We start from the raw sequence: 22,065 nt of genomic DNA on the forward strand, positions 1-22,065 counted from the left end.
TATTCAACATCGCGTTAAAATTAATTTCCCGTAAATAGCACTAATAAGAAAATAAAGAAATTCATAGGCTACAGGAAAAAACACACATTGGCATCGGTAGGAAAATGTTGTGGGAAAGCACACGGGGTGGGGAGGCACACAGGGGTAATGAGGCACACAGGGGGTAATGAGGCACAAAGGAGGGTGGGGTACACAATAAAAAGGAGAAATAACTGAATGAAGTATTACTCACTGACTGCTGCTGTCTAACTCCAACAAGGTGAAGTGGAGAGGGATCCATAAAGAGCTGTGTGGAGGGAAGCAGGGATAAGTGCAGGAGCCAGTGACACCAACAACTGTGCTAGAGAGGGGGGAAGCACAAGCTCCCAGTCGAAGAGAATCAAGCCTCAGAGTCATGGCTCCCTCAGCAGCCCAGCGCACTGTCACTCTCACCACGGAGGCAGGTATGAGTGGCTGTGACTCCTTTCATTGTAACCAGTGGTGGTCAGGCATATACAGACAGCGAGGGTGGACGGTGGCGGAGACACAGGACTGGACTGCAGTGAATAATATGAGATATGGTAAGAACTTACCTTTGTTATCTCTATTTCTACGAAGTCCATAGGGTTCCACAGGATACCTTGGGGTATAGATGATGACATCGGGCACCATAGAGTTAAGTTTTCAGCCTCCCAGTATGCACTTGGGTCCCCCTCCTATACCCCGCCCCTGAGCCAAGGCATCTCAGTTACGTACCAAGCCATAGGCTGGAGGAGGAGAAGGAAGAGAGAGAAAAAAGATCTGGATACACACAAGAATCACATTCTCACCAGAGGGAGACGGAAAAAATGGTGACCAGAGTAAAGCCCATCTGCAGCACAGGTGCGACAGTGCGGGAGTCCAGTGGTACCCTATCGACTTCGTAGAAATAAAGATAACAAAGGTAAGTTCTTACCATATCTCATATTTTCTACATCAGGGTCCATAGGGTATCCACAGGATACCTTGGGGATGTCCCAAAGCAGTATCCTTCAAGGGTGGGGACGCTCCTGTGCTGAAAGGAGAATCCGCCGCCCGAAGGAAGCATCCTGAGAGGCAAAGGTGTCAAACGCGTAATACCTCACAAAGGTATGGACAGAGGACCATGTGGCAGCCTTGCAGATCTGGACTGCAGAGTCACCACGGCGAGCTGCCCACGAAGGACCCACAGACCTAGTGGAATGAGCACTCACAGAGGATGGAACCGGCAGGCCTTCACGAAGATAAGCTTCTGAAATTGCCATACAGATCCAACCTGCCAAAGTTTGCTTTGAAGCAGGCCAACCCTTTTTACGGAAGTCATAGAGGACAAACAAGGCGTCCGACTTCCTAAACGAAGACGTGCGGTCAACATAAATCCTTAAGGCCCGCACAACGTCCAAAGTGGCCTCACCCACTGAAAGTTCAGGTGAGTTAAAAGCCGGCACAACGATTTCCTTGTTGATATGAAAACGGGAAACAACTTTGGGAAGAAAATCAGGACAAGTGCGCAGCACTGCCCTGTTCCCATGAAAAATCAAGAAAGGGGGTCTACAAGAGAGAGCCCCTAAATCAGAAACACGTCTGGCAGAAGCGATGGCCAGAAGGAAAATTGTTTCAGCCATTTAAGATCCGCTGAGCCCAGCGGTTCAAACGGCGGTCCCTGGAGAGTCCTCAGGACCACAGCTAAATCTCAAGGCACCACCGGTGGAACAAATGGCGGCTGAATTCGAAGAACACCTTGCATAGAGGTGCGCACATCAGGGATTGTAGCAATCCTACGATGGAACCAGACAGACAGGGCAGATAGCTGCACCTTCAAAGAAGCAAGGCGAAGCCCATGGTCTTATCCCGCCTGTAGGAAGGCTAGCACTTTAGACAGATGGAACTCCCGAGGTGCATAACCTCTCGGTCAACACCACTGGAAGAACGTATGCCACACACGATGGTATATTCTTGAAGAAGACGGTTTCCGAGCTCTTAGCATAGTTCGTACTACAGAGCTGGAGAACCCCCTGGACCTTAACATGGCTGTCTCAACAGCCACGCCGTAAAAGACAGCCGAGTCAGGTCTGGGTGAAGACAAGGACCCTGTGACAGTAGGTCCGGTCATAGAGGAAACCGCAGAGGAATGTCCACGGACAGACCCTGAAGGTCTGAGAACCAGTGCCGTCTGGGCCATGCGGGAGCTATCAACAGGAGCGTCCCTCCTTCCTGTTTGAATTTCAGGATTACCCGTGGAAGAAGGGAAAACAGAGGAAAGAGATTAGCAAACCGGAACATCCACTGGACGGACAGAGCATCCACCAGAGACGCCTTTTCGTCTCTTGTGCGAGACCCGTACACCGGCAACTTGTTGATGTGCTGTGACGCCATGAGGTCGATCACCGGAAGACCCCACCTGTCCACCAGAAGTTGACAGACGTCTTGGTGCAGAGACCATTCCCCCGGATGAACATCCTGGCTGAGAAAGTCGGCCTCCCAGTTGAGAACTCCCGGGATGAATACTGCTGATATGGCCGGGAGATTGCGCTCCGCCCAGATCAGGATACGGGACACCTCTACGAGTGCTGCCCGACTTCAGGTTCCTCCTTGCCAATTTATGTAGGTCACGGTGATGGCGTTGTCCGACTGGACCTGCACGGGATGATCCCGAAGAACCCGATGTGCCTGCTGGAGAGCATTGAAAATGGCGCAGAGTTCCAAGATGTTTATTGGAAGCTCCTTTTCTGCCCTGGAACAAGTGTGGACCCGTGACCACTCCCCAGCCCCGAAGACTGGCATCCGTTGTCAATAGGATCAAGTTCGCCACCCAAAATGGACAACCCTTGTTGAGATGGGTCGTCTGCAACCACCAGGCAAGGGACAGGCGAACCTCCGGAGTGAGCACCATCGTCTGTGATTTGAGACTCTGAGGCAGTCCTTTCCATTTGGACAGGTTCAATTGCTGCAGAGGTCTGGAGTGAAACTGGGCATATTCCACCATGTCAAATACTGGCACCATGGAGCCCAGTAACCTCATTGCCGAGTGAAGAGACACACAGCGACTCAGCAGACAACTGCGCACCCGCAACTGCAAGGCAGAGATCTTTTCCCCTGTCACAAAGATCCTCTGCTGACTGGAGTCCAATAAGGCTACGAGGTGCAGAATCCTCTAAGACGGGATCAGGGTGGAATTTTGCCAGTTTATCAACCAGCCATGTGGTTGCAGTACTGCAATCGTCAGATCCAAATGGTGTAGAAGGAGCACCGGAGATCCTGCTACCAACAGAAGGTCGTCTAGGTACGGCAACATGCGGACTCCCTGCAGCCGCAGGGAAGCCGCCATGACTGCCATAACCTTGGTGAACACACGTGGTGCTGTCACCAGGCCAAAAGCTGAACTGGAAGGAACTGCAGCAGATGGGAGACATGCCGATTTAGCTGCCGCCAGCGTGGCTACAATTTTGTATAGATCCGGTCCAAATAGGACTTCTCCATTAAAAGGCAAAGCTTCCAAGCCCTTTTTGGAATCAGCGTCCGCCTTCCAAGATCGCAACCATAAGGTGCGACAAGCCGCCACAGCTGCCAAAGAAATCCGAGAAGTCAGGGTACTGATATCTAAAGCCGCTTCATTAATGTAAGTGGCCAAATCCCGGAGATTGCCTATCAACTCGGTCTGTTCAGCCGAACTATCTGCATTGCGCTATCTGCCCAGCAATAGAATCCAAACTATCTGCCCAGCGCTCCATAGCTCTGGCTACCCAACAAATGGCCATAGCCTGGCTGCCCCCCCCGCGAGGGAATAAACGGACTTTAGGCAGATCTCCACCTTATGGTCCGTGGCATCCTTCAAGGAGGACATGGAGGGCATGGGCAACGTGGCACTTCGGACCAGGCGTGTCACATGGGAATCCACCTGTGGCGGAGATTCACACTTAGAAAAATAATTGTCCGCAAATGGATAAGCCACCGCTAAACGTCTTTGAGGCTGATACCGTTTGCCAGGATGTTTCCACGCCTCCTCTAAGTGGTCCACCAATTGACCCGAAAGAGGAAACACTGTGGCGTCACCCTTAATATCCTTGAAAAAAGCATATTTGGATTTTGATACCGGAGGTTCATCATCCTCAATAACTAAAGCTGTGCGGACTGCACGAATAAGGTCAGGGATATAAACCTTAGACTTATCGTCTGACGGAGAGGTTCTTGGTCCGAAAGATCCAGAATCTCCCCATCATTGGTCGTCCCGTCGTCATCCTCATAAAGAGTGGACAGAGACGCCACCGGCCGCTTGTGAGGCCGCAACACAGACTCCCCTTGTAACACGTCCGACAAATGCTGTACAGAACTTGTCAGAGAATTAACCCACACAGGATCCTGAGAGACCTGAGGAGGGGAAATAGGGAGACTGTGGGGTACCATCAGTTGTCTCGGGAACCCCTGCATGGGTGACGACACCACTGACTGCTGGGACAATCCCATCTGAGAGAACGCAGGTTGCGGGGCTAACTGGCCAACTAGGGTTGTAAGCGCTTTAGCGAAACAAGCCCAGGGCGGTTCCTGTACCGGAGCTGTGACAGTAATTGGCCGCGCCAATAAAAAACACTGCCGACATAGCCCCTCCGCGCTACCCTCCCCCACCGCTATAGGTACCTTACACGTAGTACACAGAAGCTGGAGAGGAAAATCACTCTCAGACATGATGGCAAGTATGTGACCCCTCTCACTGATACACGTTAGTATAGTGGGAGAACCGCCCTGCAATCACCGCACCGCAAGGGCTTTAGCAGAAGAAGAGCAGGGACAGTGAAAAGGCTGACAGTAGAAAGTGAAAGTACAGGCAGCAGACGCTAGCAGCAGTCACATACAATGCAAAGAAGTTAATCCCTGCACTATCAGTGCTGATCCTCAACTACGCAGACACAGAGTCTGGCAGGACACAGTGCTGCATACACAGACCTGTTCCAACGGAGGAGAGGTATGCCGGGGGACCCAGACCACAATGCCACCGATCAGCAGCGTCCAGCAGTGTTCACCATGCTTTCTGTAAAGATGGCAACCGAGGAGCAGAGAGGAGGCCGGCCTGGGGGAGGAGCGCTGCCACAGGGCCAATCGGCTAGCGCAGAGAGGCTGTGTGCAGCGGGGGAGGCACCGGCTGTGTACAGGGAAGGCGCGCTCCCCTGCCATGCAATTAACCCCTGGGACACCGCAGCGCTACCGCTCAGCTGCGGTCCGCTGTCCCAGGGGGGTAGTGGTAGCACAGGTCTGTCACCTGGCTCCACGCTTCAGCCAGTCAACAGGGAGCCCCCTGCCTGGGGACTCCGGACCATGTTTCAGCGGGGACCCACCGCGGGACCCCGCTGCTTACCTGCTGTCCCCCTTAAGGAAACAGTTGAAAAGGTGCATGTTTTCCAGGTCTCACCGAATTACAGTTGAAATAATTAGCTCCATCTGTGGATCTTTTAAAATGTGTCAGTGAGTAATGAATACACCTGTGCACCTGCCAGGAGACCTGCAAAACGTGACCTGTGTGGGGTCCTGAGGACCGAGTTTGAGAACCACTGCTCTAGACAATACCTGAGAAAGGGGTTCTTGCACATGCAGTCTTTATAACAACAGTCACACATACTGTATAGATACAGGTTCAGCAAAAGTTCTTGTTGAATAATTTAGGCACAATACCTTCTTATATAAAAATATACCTTCTTAGTTCTCTCCTTCTGCACATGACTATATAGGATTCAAATATGGTTACAGCAAGCTTCTCCTCTCTCTTCAGCTAAAATACTTTGCATTTCAGATGACATATGACAATCATAAAGGATATGGTTGCATTATCTCACACTCTTCTCCACCAGCAGTTTTGAGAAACCAAAAGATTACATAAGAAAAGAGGTGTTTTAAACCTCTAGGATGGGGGCAGGCATGTATGCAAATTACTTGTTGGAGTTAGCCTATGGCAAGCAGGGGCGGGTTTGTAACATTATATAAAGGGCTAGAAGTGTGGGCCAAAGCTTCTTTGTTCCAGATTCCTCCAGGAGAGGGAAGTGCATTTTGTCAGTTGTCATTTTCCTTAATAAAACTCTCTTAGTGCTTCTCCTTCTTCTCTTCTTCTCTCCTCCTGTTCCTTATTGTTTTTAGTCATTCTTTTCATTTACTTCATATCATTGCTTTTACTTTTCTTTTCTGTCCTCAATCGCTGTCTTTTCTGGTTTCTTGTTCTGCTGGGGGTGGGTGTAGCTATGCCCTGCCTAGTAATGAGCCTCCCCAGACCCTGGTCCCTGGCTCCACAGTGCCCCCATGTTATTAGGGGCTGCAGGTGTGGTTCCCCTATTGATAGTTCTATCCCCCCTCAGCCTGCTGCAGCTTTGTGGAAGGGGTGCTTCCCATCAGTCCTTAATGCCCCTGGTCAATATCATCTTTGTGGTTGCAGTGGCCAGCACCATAGGCAAATGCAGGAGGGGTTTATGAGTGCCTTGCCTGCCCCCCTCCCTCAGCCCACACCATGATGATCCTAATAGAAATAGCTTATAATACTAAAGTTGCATGTTTTTTTAGGATCCCCTCAGTGTCACAAATTAAATAACTAACACTACAGTCCCTGTTGATCTTTTAAAATGTGTTAACCAGTAGAAAAAGTTAAAAAACCACTAATGCATATTGTTGTGCACCAACTAGGAGATCTGGAAAACATGCACTGTTCGGGGTGCACTGATACAGACCACCTATTGGATCAATTATTAATACTGGATAATACACCATCCAGTACATAAGGGGACCAATCTGTACATCTATGTCCAGGGCTGTGCACAGTTTCTTTTTCTGCCCTCCCCCAGATTACCCAACTTGCTCAAATGATCTGTAATGGAGCTGACATATGGAATAAAAAGATTCAGCTCAGACAGGATGGCTCTACTTTTACATATAATTGCTTACTGTGTTTGCTGGTCCTGTATATGCCTGAATAATTTCATTCAGTACATTCGTATGATGTATATTACAGCTGGTCTAAGTGCTGATTAAGGCCCTGATTCAGAGCCGGACGCTCTGACCAGAGCGCTCGCTCTGAAAAAGGGCCCACCTCCATTAATATGGAGCGTCCTCCTGGATGCTCTTATAGCTGTGGGTCACCACCCACAGCATATACGAGCGGCCAAAAATATGGTCGCGATGGTCTTGACCATCGCGACCATCGGAATTGCGAGTGAAAGCCTGCGGTTGGGTTTCTCAACCGCAAGGCCAGGAGTGATTTTGGCTCTATCAGAGCCAAAATCACTCCCACTGACATCACTAGTGATGTCAGTGGGGCCGGCTTCAGACGGTAGGCGTTCCCTTGGGAACGCCTCCGTCTGGCAGGCACGCCCACCAAAGGGGGCGTGCTGTCAGTCACCATCGACAGCACGCCCCCTTTGGTGAGACACTCCGAGCGAAGGAAAGTCCTTCGCTCGCCGGGTCTCGCGCATGCGCACGACGGAGCTCCCTCCGTCGTGCGCATGCGCAGTGGGGAACATCGACCCACTTGCGAGCGTACTGCCACTCGCGAGTGGGTCTGAATGACCCCCTATGCCCTCTTACTGGTAGAAAACAGTTGCAGCAAACAGTGGCAGTTTTTATGCTGGGCATTGAGGTCCCTTTGGGGGAATAGAATGCTTTAGTGATGTGCTATCTGACATTAAGGGGTAGCTGCTTTGGCACATCTTTATTTATGTATAGCACCTACGATCTAGCTTTAATCTCCTCTGAATCATTGTTATTAGTCAATAGAGGAGATTGTATTATATACTGTATTCTGAGCATTTAACTTAAAAAAATGACAGAATACATGTGCTACAGTGAACTTCTACAGGGTGCACAGCTTATTATTGCAATCACTGCCCCAAGCAGCTATCACCGGGAAGCTCCATTCTCAGCTATGCTCCTACTTAGCAAACATACATTGCTGGAGGTCACGCAGCCTTCACGTCCTGCCTATGAGGGGTACAACGCGAGCAAAAGCAGCTAGTTCAATTCGTCAGGGCCAACAGCAGGTGTCTAGGGGAAAATGTTTCGCCTTTAATAATTCCACCTGTATGCAGGGACGAAAATGTCATTTTCGTCACCTCTGCTTGCGATGTGGTGGCAACCACCCAGTTGCCAAGTGTTTCAAGGTGGGTGCCCAGCAGCAGCTTCAACAGCCAGCAAAAGGCACAAGTGCTAAGTAAAGCTCCATCCCCTGTCCGTGTCACAGCGATAGAAAAATGATTGAATTGGTACCCGGTTCTGCAGGACGCAGAATTTTCGTTAAAAGGCTTCAGTTTTTTTTCATTTACCTATTTACAGGGATGTCGACACAGGTTCGCCTAGAAATTTGAGGTCTGCCTTTGAAGTGCCTCACATTTTTAGGGAAAAAGTGGCTGGTGAGGTTAGCGTCAGGCGCATGGCAGGGCCTTTTGCAGAACCCCCATTAGGGATCTTATTGTTTCCCCGGTGGGCGTGGTTCCCAAGAAAATTCCAGGAGAATACAGGCTCATTCAACATCTGTCTTATCCACCAGGCTCGTCAGTAAATTATGCCATACCAGTTGAGGTTTCCTCGGTGGTGTACCAGTCTTTTGACGATGCTTTGGACGTCATTAGGTGTTATGGTCCGGGCGCACTGATGGCTAAGATAGATGTTGCGTCAGCTTTTCATCTACTTCCTTTGCACCCAGAGTCATTCCGGTTTATGGGTTTTTGCTTGGACAACGGATATTACATAGACAAATGCTTGCCTATGGGGTGTTCTGTGTCCTGTGCATTTTTCAAGCGTTTTAGCACCTTCCTACACTGGTGCGTGGAATTTTTAATTTTTTTTGCGGTTGTCATGGGATAGCCCAATATATCGATGACTTTCTGTGTGTTGGCCCTTCCGGTTCAGGCAAATGCAGTTATCTTTTCTTTTCTTTACAAGCGCTGTTTTTTCATTTTGGAGTTCCCGTTGCTTCGGACAAAATGGAGGGCCCTTCCTCTTGCTTGTCATTCCTAGGTATTGAGATCTGTACCTCGGCGGGTTCTTGTCGCATTCCTCTCAATAAGCCTGTCAAGTTGCGTAATGCCATAGCGGAGTGCACGGCTTCCAGTAGAATTACCCTATGGCAGGCGCAATCCCTCCTGGGCCTGTTAAACCTCGCCTGTAAAGTCATTCCAATGAGCAGAGTTTTTTTGCGTAAATTGGAAAGGGCCACAGCTGGTGTCACTAAACCGAGACATTTGCTACGTTTATCCTCAGAGATTAAGCGGGACCTCTCTGTCTGGGTCTCGTTTCTTCGGGATTTTAATGGCATTCAGTTGTGGATGTCTCCAGTCACTGACAATTTGCAGCTGCAGCTGTTCCCCACTGCAGCAGGTGCCACGGGGTTCGGATGTTACCTTGATGGTGCCTGGTGCGTTGGCCATTGGCCAGAAGAATGGGTGGGAAAGGCTTTGACTAAGGACTTGCTCCTTCTCAAACTCTTTCCCATAATGGTTTCCTTGGAAATCTGGGGGGAATGGTTACGCAATCGCAGCATCATTATCAGGTGTGACAACCTGGGCGTGGTCCATGCGATCAATCAGCAACGCGCGGCTTCCCTCCTGGTTTTGCTCACATGTTTGCACTGTAACATCATTTTTAAGGCAAGACACGTTCCTGGGGTGGAGAATGAGATAGCTGATGCATTATCACATTTCCAGTGGGATAGATTCTGATCTGTGGCCCCTGGTGTTGATGCTGTGCTTTGCCCCTTTTATGTTTGGCAGGTGATCGAGCTGGCATGGAGGGCTTAGCAGAGCAGTCTCTAGCCCCCTCCATGTTGCGAGCATATCGGCAGGCATGGAATGAATGGGAAGATTATTCCAGTAGCAGCAAACAGGCAGGTAAGAGTCAGCATCATTCGATGCTTTCTTTTATTTGGAGTCTCCGTTTGGCTGGCAGATTCAGGGCTTCTGTTGCGCCCTCTTTGGCGGGCATTGCATTTTATTGTAAATTGAAGGGACAACCTGACTTTACTAAAACTTTTCTGATTGTGAAGGCTTTAAAGGGTTGGGCACGGGTCTCCTGGCCAGTAGCTGACCGTAGGAGACCTATGGACGCTCAACTGCTTCCGGCAGTATTAGGGGCGGTTCACGGAGTGGCTCTTACTGCGTACGAGGCGGTCCTGATTCAAGTGGCGTTTTCAGAGGCTTTTCATGGCACCTTGAGGGTATCGGAGCTGGTGGCATCATCCAAATGGATTGATGCCACCATGCTCTGCTCGGATATCCTGGTCAGTGAGAGGTCTGTTCTCTGTAGGATTCGCCGATCGAAGACCAACCAGACTGGTAGGGGTAGGTGGATCTCATTGGGTCTGTCTAGGGACGAAAGGATCTACCCCGTGGCACTAGCTATGCGGTATGAGTTATTGCAGCCGGATGTTCCTGGTTCATGGCTTATGCATATGGACAGGACTCCGCTTACCAAATACCAGTTTGGTTGGTTTTTGAAGAGGTGTGTATCAGTTTTAGGCCTCCCGCCTCAAGATTTTGGTACACACTATTTTCGGATCGGAGCCACAACTTCGGCGGCAGCTGCGGGGGTCTCGGCATCAGAAATTAAGGTCCTAGGACGTTGGAAATCGGATAGTTATAAAGGTTACATTCGACCTAGGCATAAAGGCCCTTTGTTTAAAGCCATTTCACAGTCTGTTCTGGTTACGTTTATATTTTATGCTTGCCTGGTTTTTTGTCTTGTCTCATGTACTGTCCTGTCTTGTTTTGTCTGTTACCCCCGTCTGTCCTACTCGGGATTAGCTACTCGCCATTGCTGGCAATGGTAGTCTTGAGGGATTTAACAATTTTTACCTGAACTGACGGATTCAATTCAGCTATTCTCAATCATATAATTAGGTCATAGTCCATCCCTCAGCAGGTTTTTATTTTACCTCTTGCCGAGTTCACCTGTTTTTTCCCAATTTCCCCCCCACTCATTCTTCCCCTTTGTGTCTTTTGTTTGTCTTAGCCATTTTAAATAGTAAAGTTGGCGACAAATAGAAAATTTTTCTTTTTGGCAGATACTCACTTATGTTCTATCAGATCCCACTAATACACCATAAAATTTTATTGTTTTATGACAATTACAATTTTTTTATTTACTGCTTTCCTCCACCTTTAGGATTGCTCTTTGACACACAGGACATTTGGGTTATAGGCCACTCATATATATTCTGGGCTGCTAGGTTTATGAGTTCAGATCAAGCTCCAATTTTTGAATATTCAGCTAGGGTCTGTTGGATAAATTTCAGAGGTATAAGATGGCATTCCCTTTGTCCTAGACTGTTAGAGTATGCAAGGCTTTTTGGTAGGTCACGTATTTTGGTGGCTCATTTAGGAGGCAACGACTTAGGGCAGAGGTCCACTGTAGAATTACGAGTTGATATTGTCAACGATTTGGCGAGGGTGCTATCAGCCTGGCCTTTGTGTAAATTAATTTGGTCTTGCATTGTACCTCGTCAGGTCTGGCGTGGGGTTAGGAGTTTTCCTGCTATTGATGAAGCTAGGAAGAAACTTAATTTCACAGTTGCCAAATTTGTGATGGCCATGTCATTTACCATAAGAACATTCAATTTCGATTTAGTTATTTGTATAGACCTGACGGAGTTCATTTAACAGAGGAGGGTTTGTCATTGTTTATTGGGGATCTTTTTGAGGAGTTGGCATTATTGGGGTAGTACTTGGTATGGTGGTGGTGCGGCGGTTCTATAAGCAGACCCTTGCTGTGACGGGAAAGAACGGCAGGTCACCAGTCTGGGTGCAATTATAATTTAAGGGTACTCCCTTTGTTGACTGGTAATTGGCTGTACCAACCTAACGGGGGGCAGTATCACCACCTAAACAGGTGGGAAGTCAATATGGGGGTGAGCATTACCTTTTGTTGATGATATAATTTACATGGTTATGTGTATGCACTCTGGGCGATCTACGCCTGCTATGTCTTTTGTTGTTTGTGTGTGGGCATAGCAGATTTGGCTGATTTATGGCCGTCCTTTCTTTGCCACCATACATCCTTAAATAAATAAATAATAATTATTATTGCTCCAATAAATCACCATCAAGTTATCTGCCAAATCCACGTCTTAGTTTCTTTATTTTATCTTAGTATGATAAGTGGTTTGCACACATGACACACCTCATCCGATAGAAGGTTTAAAAGCATACAGTACACAGGTCCACCTGTCCCTATGCTGGCTGGTGCTTGCAGTTCTCCAACACATTTTATTACTGCTCTCATCTCTGCAGCTTTAATGGGGGGGGAAGGGGGCACACACTACAAAAGTGTGCTTGTGTGTTACTACACTCTACTTCTCTTTGCCTCTCTGCAGACAATGGTGTCTGCAGAGAGGCAAAGATGACACCATGGACACCATGCAATGTTTTGCTACTATGCATGTGTGAAAAGTCTCGGAAATCTTTAATTCAAATGCGCAAACCCAAGTGTGATCAGGGCCATCTCTTACATTGGGCTTGTTGGGCAGTTGCCCGAGGGCCTGAAGCTTGTAGGGGTCCCTGCAGCCATGGCAAGTTGGTAAATTTGTGATATTTTTATAAGCTGGCCGATGGTGCACTGTATTCTAATCTAACCTCCCCCACTCCACTTTCCCCTCCCCCCCCGGTGACGAGTACTCACTTCAGTCCTAGTTTCACTTCATCCGCCAACTTCAGACCAGTCAGAGTCTCTCTGCATGTGTGTGAGGTCTGATGGGCATGCAGGAGAGTTTAATTTTATTGACCATTTACATTTTTTTCCTGTGAATGGGTGGGTAGGGGGCCCCAGTGCATTGCTTTGCCCAGGGCCCACACTGCTCTTAAGACAACCCTGAGTGTGATATGGCATTCGCAATTGCATACGGCATTGCCAACAATTGAGAAGTGGTTTGCGATCCCTGGGTGTTTCAAGGAGATTGGGAGGTGACCTAAAGTGATGTCAAAAAGAGTCAGTTTGGGATTGTCGAGGGCATGTCTGGCAATGCTGCTCCATTCCCAATTGCAAAACCAATGCTGTATAGGCCATGTTTAGTTAGATTCTGAGTAGAGTAGACCCTAGGCCACTGCAAATGTTGATGTGCAACCAATGTTGCATTGATGTTGGAGTGTTTACAATCTACATTGCAAATGCACAGACCATGCATCCTGAAAGTGGGTGTCTCACTGCTTGTGTAAGTCATTGCACCGTGGAGCACAAAAGGAAGGCTGAGATTACCAATTGCGAGAGTGGCTGTGATCACAGCTGCATTACCGACTGTCTGCTAACCAGGCTGTGATTCACGCAGGCAGCTTTGCAATTCGGTCCTTTCAAATATGCAAAAGCAGCAGGTGTATGACACCCCCTGCTGCATTTGTGATCCCAGCACTGCGACCGAGGTTGACGCAGTCCCTGGCCTTGCCACTCCCGGAAAACGGAAGAATGGGTCCTGCGCACTTAGAATGGGTCTTGCGCACGCACAGATTCCCATTTCCCAATAATCGGGAATCTGTCTTCAGCACTGCACTTGTGTGCAATGATGAATTGGCCCCTGTATCCGACCCGCACTGTATCCAACCAACACTGTATCCAACCCATACTCTAACCCACACTGTATCTGACCTGCGCTGTATTAAACCCACACTGTATCCAACCCACACTATATCTGACCTGCACTGTATTCAACCCACACTGTATCCGACCCACACTGTATCCGACTTGCACTATAAACTGCACTGTATCTGACCCACACTGTATCCCGCACTGTAACTGACTTGCACTGTATCTAACCCACACTGTATCTCATACTGTATCCGACCCGCACTGTATCCAACCCACACTGTATCCATCCCCACACTATACCCTGCACTGTATACGACTACACTGTATCCAACCTGTACTGTATCCCGCACTGTATCTGACCTGCACTGTATGAAACACGCACTGTAACCTGCACTGTATCTGACCTGCACATGGGGCTCGGCACACATCTCTAGTGTTAGGGCTGTTTGGACATGCTATCTTTTTTTCACTTTGTGGGTCTTACAAAATGAGGACAAGCACTGTGGTCAGTGAGGTTCTTAGGGGTAAATTTACTATGAATCATGTCTGTCCGATATGCCATTCATGGGCAATTTTGCCCTATTTTATAAAGGCAAACTTGGGTGACAAAACATGAATCTCTCTGAAAAACAAGGGTGAAAACACAAATTTTAGTAAAAAAAAAACATTGTCCAAACCCGCAAGTATTTCCATAGACAGGAATACAACACAGGCATTTACCAAGAATCATGTCTGCTAATATGATTGTAAATGGGACAAACTCAGGCCAAAATAGAAGTTAAAAATATACCCCCTCCTGAGATATGTGTTTAGCGGGAGCATGCAAAGATCAGTGTGAACTGTGCATGCTTCTGTGAATAATAATGTATTAAATGGTTCAATCTTTAAATAAAAAATTACTTGGGATCCATCTCCCTAAGCATAACCAGCAACAGGCTCTTTGCTGGGACATGCCATCTCCATTTTCTGGGGTGCTGAGGCCAGTGGCTGCGCCCTTTGATGCAACTTTACTGGCCCTGGAAGCATGAAATACATGGTCATCCTGAGTAACCTGAGGGATACTCAGATGATGATGTTCACACAGATGGACCACAAAAGCCTGCATCATGTGCCTTTTTACTACAGAAGCCTCCTGCTATTACATATTTATGCACAGCAACTACGTCCAAAGATGCAGCTGCAGTGAGAACTGCATACAACTCTGAATCAGGCCCTATGTCCCTACTGTACTTGGCCTATGTTTTCTCAACCCTTACCTTCCCCGTACAAGCTCTCTAAGCATAACAAAGAAATCTGTATATTGTTAAGAACACCTAGATTACCACACAACTCCTGCAGACTAATAAAGGTGTTTGCCTATAACAGCCGCCTTTCCCGGGTAAGTTCACTCTGTACTAGGATGCAACCAGGACTTAACTCAGGTACAAAGAGTCAATGTGGAAAATAGGCAGCCCAAGGAATGGGATGAGGTTATAGCAGGAGAGAATCCAGGTCCGGAACAAAGTAGATAAATAAGCAGATGCAGGACTGGCAAAGACAGAGTGTGGGCAGGGATTCCTACAAGCAGGGACAAGTAGAAATACAAGAATGGCTTTCAAAAACTGGAAGAAAACTACTAGAATACTTGCAGCAGGGCAGGTGACTTCTGACAATGCACCAAGGCCCTGACTGTGATTTAACTGTTCAGGGAGCCAATCAGAATCCCAGAAGAGAGACAGGCCCCTTGCAATTTATTACACTGCAGCTGGGTAGGTGCACAAACATACAGGCCACTTAAAGTTAATTATACTTCAGCCATCTGAGTAGCAATAGGTACAAAAAAGCATCCTGGCTGTAGTAACAGACAGGACCAACAGGCAGTGCGGCCGCAGAGAGTCCCGTTTGCCTAGTAACTATCTGGGCCATCAGCCATTGCGGCTGGCATGACACTGTGTCCCAATTGCTTAGCAATGACCAGGACCCATCGGACCAGTGAGCTGTTGCAGCAGCTCCTAACACATATGAATGTAGGTGTGCGCTTTCTTTTTTACACATTTGCATACAGTGCTGCATATTTTATGCTAAACAAATGTGCATATGGCCAACATGAGTCCCATGATCAACATGTAGCAGTATTTGTCCAACTAATAAAATATGGAATAAGTATTTCTTACTAGCCAGCATGATAGCATTGCTACCTCACAGCACCAGAGGCCATTGAAGGCCCTCTCTGTGTGGGGATACATTCAGTATCTTGACACGGGATGCCAGCGCTGGAATCCCGACACCTGTCAGAATCCCGGCACTGCATCCCGACCGCTGGCATCCCAAAGGTAAATAGCGGGGTTGGGGGGAGGGTTTATGGGTTAGGCACTGGGGGAGGGTTAAGGTTAGGTTTAGGGTGCAGGAAGGGGGAGGTTAGGTTTAGGCACCAGGGAGTGAGGGCTAGGAAGAGAAGGAGGGTTAGGTTACCTACCGACTGGAATCGGTATCCTAACCCTGTCAGGATGCCGGCATTGAGATTTTGAACGCCAGGATCCCGAGTGCCGGCATCCCATACTCATCCCCCTCTGAATGTATCCTGTATGTTCTCCCCATGATTCATGGGATTTATTTCACAATCCAAAAACAGGTTGGGTATGAAGTTCCGACTGTTGTGGTCCCGCTGGTCAGAATACCGACGGCGGCAACCCAACAGCCAGAATCCCGACACCCATAGCAACTAAGGGTAAATGATTTCCTAACTCCTACCCTAACCCCTACCCTAACCCTGACCTCCCCCTAGTGCCTAAGCCTAACCTCCTCCTCCTCGCACCCTAAACCTAACACCCCCTTCCCGGTGCCTAAACCTAGCCTACCCCCTAGTGCCTAAACCTAACCTCCCCCTCCTCGCATCCTAATCCTAACACTCTTTTCCCGGTACCTAACCCTGACACTTCCCCTAGTGCCTAACCCCGCACCCTAACGCTAACCTCCCCCTAACACCCCGATACTTACCTTCGGGATGCCGACGGTCAGGATACTGGTGCCGGGATCCTAACCTGATGGGATTTAACGCCGGTATTTAGAACGTCGGCATCCCGCACACCGGGATGCCGACTACATCCCTCAAAAAACATATACGTAGTTAGGTGAATTTTCTTATGACAAAGAAAAAAAAATAACCCTAATATGTCAGTATCAGTGATGTGCGGTGAGGTAAATGGATGGGGAGGCACTGGCTAGTATCAGAGCCAGATTTACAGATACATACTGTATATGAACCCGAGGGTTCATGTGGGCATTATACAAAGGTGCAACAATATATAGTGTTTGAAATTTGCCTCACCTGCCATATACACTTTTTACTCCAAAGTTTTGACTATAAAAATTTTTTGTATAATACAAAGAAGTTATTTATAATATTTTCTTTACATTTTTCTTACATTTTTTATAGTTAAAACTCTGGAGTATATCTGAGTATAACAGCAGAAGCTCTGCCTCACTTGACCACACATTACTGGTATGCATGACCATGTGGTAAGTAATATAGAAACTCCATTGGGGCAGAAAATATTCTCTGTAAAGCACTGTGTAGTATGTAAGCGCTATATAAAATAACTGTTGCTAAATTAATCACATGGGCTCACTTTTAGGCTTTAGCTTTCTCTTGTGTCTCAATCCTGCAACAACTATACATGTCAGTCTGAGGAATACATGGCACAATAACATTTAAATCGTAAAACAAGATATGTGCTTTAATTATATATTACCCAGGTCCAACCAGGACAAATGGCATAGCATTAAAATTATTTTGCTATGCTTTCCTAGGTTATAAAATAATTTAAAAAGGTTGTTAAAATAACCGACTACCAAAACTATCCCTGGGTTTAATTCTTTGCCAGTCTCAAACATATAGGGCAGGCACATGAAAATTACTTTAGCAGGGTGGTTTTTTTTTTACTATTTTGCATGTATTACTGGAGTTTGAAACATTAGCCAATTTTTTGCTGCTCACTAACGAGGATGAATTTCAACAACCCACGCACAAAAGAACATTATATTCCTTGTTCAAAATGATCTACTACTATTCAAATAGCAATAAAATTTATATATTTTCATATTGTTGCAAAACATTATTAGAGATGTTCCTAAAAGATTGAAAAAGAAACTTAAAAATGTTTCATTCTGAGTCTCATAAGGTTAGAAGTATTCCTAAACTTTTTAAATAATTACATTAAGATCTAGATTTGTCAGTTGCCTATGAATATTACAGTACTGTAATCACTCACCTGCTGATGTGTAAACTGGGGTTGATGGTGTTTGTAATACTTTTCTGCAATGATACCAGTATAATTTACAATAATGGGGTCAATGTATTAGCAAAGCACAAAAGTGCCAATGTGAACAAACTCAACAAGGTAAGATTTTTTTAAATTAGTTAACTTATGCTAAATACACACTTTCCAATTAGTCGGTCCGATTATTGCATATTGTGTGCACAGCACATGAGCCAGCTGTCGGTCATACACAGATTGGCTACCGTCATCGGGAGAGTTGCACGACATTCATCAGTCCAGATGAGCAAATGCCGCACTGCAAATGCAGCGTGTACAGACATCATCCAACAATCTGCATGTAAAACCATCACCTCAATAATCTTTAGGGAATTTTATCTTTCTTATAGGAGTTGGAAACATACAGTAAGAAACATAATTGCATAGAAACATAATTTTATGTTCTCTGGAACGTTTCAGCTGATCTGTCAGGTGTGTACCAATCTTTACAGTATACTAGCTCATTTAAAAGTAATAGCTTCTTGGTTGGTATGCGTTAAGGTTTGTTTACATTGTTGAACTTTGTTAGCAAGACAGCTTCATTCTGGGGCTCATGCAGAATTTGACATATGTTTGATTTGTTTGTAAAATACACATATCCATACAGTGCATGTGCACAAAAAAATGCATACACAGGGTTGTTTTGTATTTTTAGTTTACAACATCTTAAGCTGTAGAGACATGTGTGGGAAGAGATGGGGAAGTATAGTTCATGTACAGTAAGAGTGCATTCCTGTAAATGTCCTCAAGTAGACCTGGACACAAATGCATTTACACCTGATAGTGAGTCTAGGGTGTATATTTACTAAAGTGAGAGTTTTTAGAAGTGGAGATGTTGCCCATAGCAACCAATCATATTCTACTTAACATCTAACTAGCACCTTCTAGAAGATAATAGCTAGAATCGGATTGGTTGCTATGGCCAAAATCTCCACTAATAAAAATTCTCACTTTAGTAAATATACCCCTAATAGTACTATGAGACTTGATAATGATGATAATCAGCAGCATTATCTAGAAGCTTTTGATTACAGATGGATCCCTTTTGCTGGTAGTAGCTTACTAACCAGTATGATTGCTATGTCATATCAAGTCACAGCCTCCATTCACATTACTTTCTTGATATTTCCATTTATGTCTCAGACAAGAGAGAATGAAGAGTATTTGCAACGTGAGTCTCATTCCAACATTTACAACCAAATCAAGAGGCGCAGACTATCTAGTCCTCAGTCATCAACCTCTAGACAGCTAACCAAGGTGCTGTGCAGAATGACGGGTGTTGTGCCAGGAAAGAGGTTTTGGATGAGACCAGGAGTGCTGTGCTGGATGATGCCAGAAGTGCTGTACTGGGAAAGGGGTGCTAGATGAGGCCATGGGTGCTTTGCTGGGAGAGGGGTGCTGGATGCGGGGTGGTGTGCTGAGAGGGGAGAGGGGTGCTGTGCTGTGAGGTAGACAATGAAGGGTGCTGTATGTTGTACTGTGAGGAAGGTCAGTGAGTGTTGTGAGGTGGGCAATAACTGGGTCAATATGAACATGTGCATATTTATAAACTTCCCAGCAAGTGCGTTTCTAGAGAGGAGGGGGCCCGTGTGCAGTCTCCGACAAGGGCCCCCTTCTCTCTGTCCGGCAGCCGGCAGTGCACTGAGCTGTACGCGGCCAGCGCCGGAGCTATAGACTCTGGGCACTAGAGTGCGCCCAGAGTCTATAGAGTATGCACAGGTCACCGAGAAAATGTCCGTGGTGGCCATTTTCCCTGTACTGCGCATGTGCAAATGATGGGAAAATGGCCATGGTGGCCATTTTGCAGTCATTTTTAATGCATAGGACCCCCGCTCTGACGTGGGACTCCAGAGAGGTAAGTACGCTATGGGTGCAGGGTGTGCGGTGCGGGGCCCCCCTGGACCCAGGGGCCCATGTGCCCTGCACACCCTGCACCCATTATAAATATGCCCCTGCCTCCCAGTAAGGGAATAACCCTTTAAGCCATATCGCATTTGTCAAGCTCCATGGACAAGTAATACTGTAGGCCAGTGCTGGCAGTACCAGCTCAAAAAGGTTAATAATGAAGAAATGTAAATTACTGTATAGTTACTTTGAATAGTAAATGTCAGTATATTCTTAGACACAGTACCATAGTAAAAGAAATATAACCAGGCACAATCTCATTAATATCTATCAGGTTGTCTAAATAGAATATATAACAAGCTGCTACCCAATTAATAGCTATAATATTGCTAATTAACAAAATACAGAAAATATACAGTAGGTGAATTTTAAAATAAAATCAAAATCCACCTAAGGGTGCGCTTATTTAAACCTCAGGATCCAAATACAGTTAAATATATTTTTATAAAAAATCTTTAAACACAAAAAATTCATAAACAATAAACACAATGTATATAAATAAGCAATCTATACATCCGTTATTTGTTTGTATCTTCCACAGATTGAATCATTGGTATCATGTGTGAACATGCAAAGGTTCACTAGCATTAAGAAGAAAACTGCTCCTTTAAATGGTATAGATCATAAAAGAAAGTCACTAAACATCCAACTCCGTCAATAAGTAACTATTCCAGTTGATAAATGTAACAAAATAAGTCTCCATGCAAATGTTACAAAGGAATATTTGAAGTGTCAACTCCAGTAACACATATATTTTCCAGCCAAAATCACTGTAGCATCTTTAAATCGATGGCAAATGATGATTACCTAGTACCGGTGTAGTTACCCAGCTCTCCTTTTCTTTTGAAGTTTTCAGGAGCAACACTGTTCCAGAAGCGGTTGTTCATTGCAGTGCTCAAACTTCTAAGGTTACCTCCTCATGCAGCTTGTGATCCCGGAGGATAGTTATTTCAGATGCAGCTTCATGACACACGACTGGTGTGTATTACATGATGAATGTTTTGTACGGAGGATTTGTAGGAGGAATAGAAGGGTGCCGATATATGCAGACTAGATACTGGATGCAGAAATAGTGGTATTAATAATAACTGACGCATTTCTCCATCATGTGACGGTTTCCTCAAAGGGTCAGTATACTAACCATTTGAAGAAAGTCACATTATACACAGTATAGGGTATACACACCCTTTGAGGAAACCGCCACAATGGAGAAATGCGTCAGTGATGATAATAATAATTTTCAATCATATTGTCCTTTGTGATGACAATGAATAAGTCAAGGACAGACACTTGCCAAATTTGGAATATACCTGCCAGAACTTCTCATGGTATGCTCTACCTTGCCCTATTTCGAGCAAGATCAAAGGATTCTGTTGCAGTAAAGATCACTCACGAAGAAGCACCTGGATTACTTATCACAAATGGATGGAATCAAAATATTGTCTTTACTGAAGTCTTTAAATTAATTAATAATTTTGTTTTGTCAATCAAATAAAATAAAAAAATCAAATAAAGTTTATATTAGATGCTTTATCATTAAGATTATTCTATTCAAAAAAGATTGCACACAAAAAGTAGTAACATCAAGAACCATCAAACCCATAACAGCACAGACGGTGTAATGGTAGCATTACTGCCTCACAGCACTGAGGTCGTTGGTTCGATACCCACTACGGCCCTAACTGTGTGGAGTTTGTATATTCTCCCTGTGCTTGCGTGGGTTTCCTCCGGGTACTCCGGTTTCCTCCCACACTCCAAAAATATACTGGTAGGTTAATTGGCTCCTAACAAAATTACCCCTAGTGTGTGTATGTGTGTGTGTGCGCATGTTGTAGGGAATATAGTAAGCTCCACTGGGGCAGGGACGGATGTGAATGGCCGAATATTCTCTGTAAAGCGCTGCGGAATATGTGTGCGCTATATAAATAACTGGTAATAAATAATAAATAAATAACAGTTGTGGTTGACCTGACCCACACTCACAAATTGCTAAATTTCCTGCACACAATGAGTACTCAGGCTGCGTATGCAATTGTAGGGACTTAATGGCCCTGTAATGGTGCTCAAACACAGAGGCACGCCTGCATTTCTTGGACCACCCCCCGTCGCCACCCCCAAATGGTCACTTCCTGTCAATCACTCTGCCATTCCTATGCGTGCTCACAGCGATCGGATCCAGATTGCAGTGGCTAGTTTGCACATGTGCAATGCGATGCATACGTATGCGTAGAACGCAAACATTGCCCAGGTGCATGTGAACGCAGCGTTGTGCATATACGATGCATACTGTATGTGTGATACAGTGGTTGGCAGAAATTGCATCTACCACATG

The sequence above is a fragment of the Taudactylus pleione genome, unplaced genomic scaffold, assembly GCF_031769625.1.
Source record: "Taudactylus pleione unplaced genomic scaffold, aTauple2 ptg000093l, whole genome shotgun sequence".
Taxonomy (NCBI): Eukaryota; Metazoa; Chordata; class Amphibia; order Anura; family Myobatrachidae; genus Taudactylus; species Taudactylus pleione.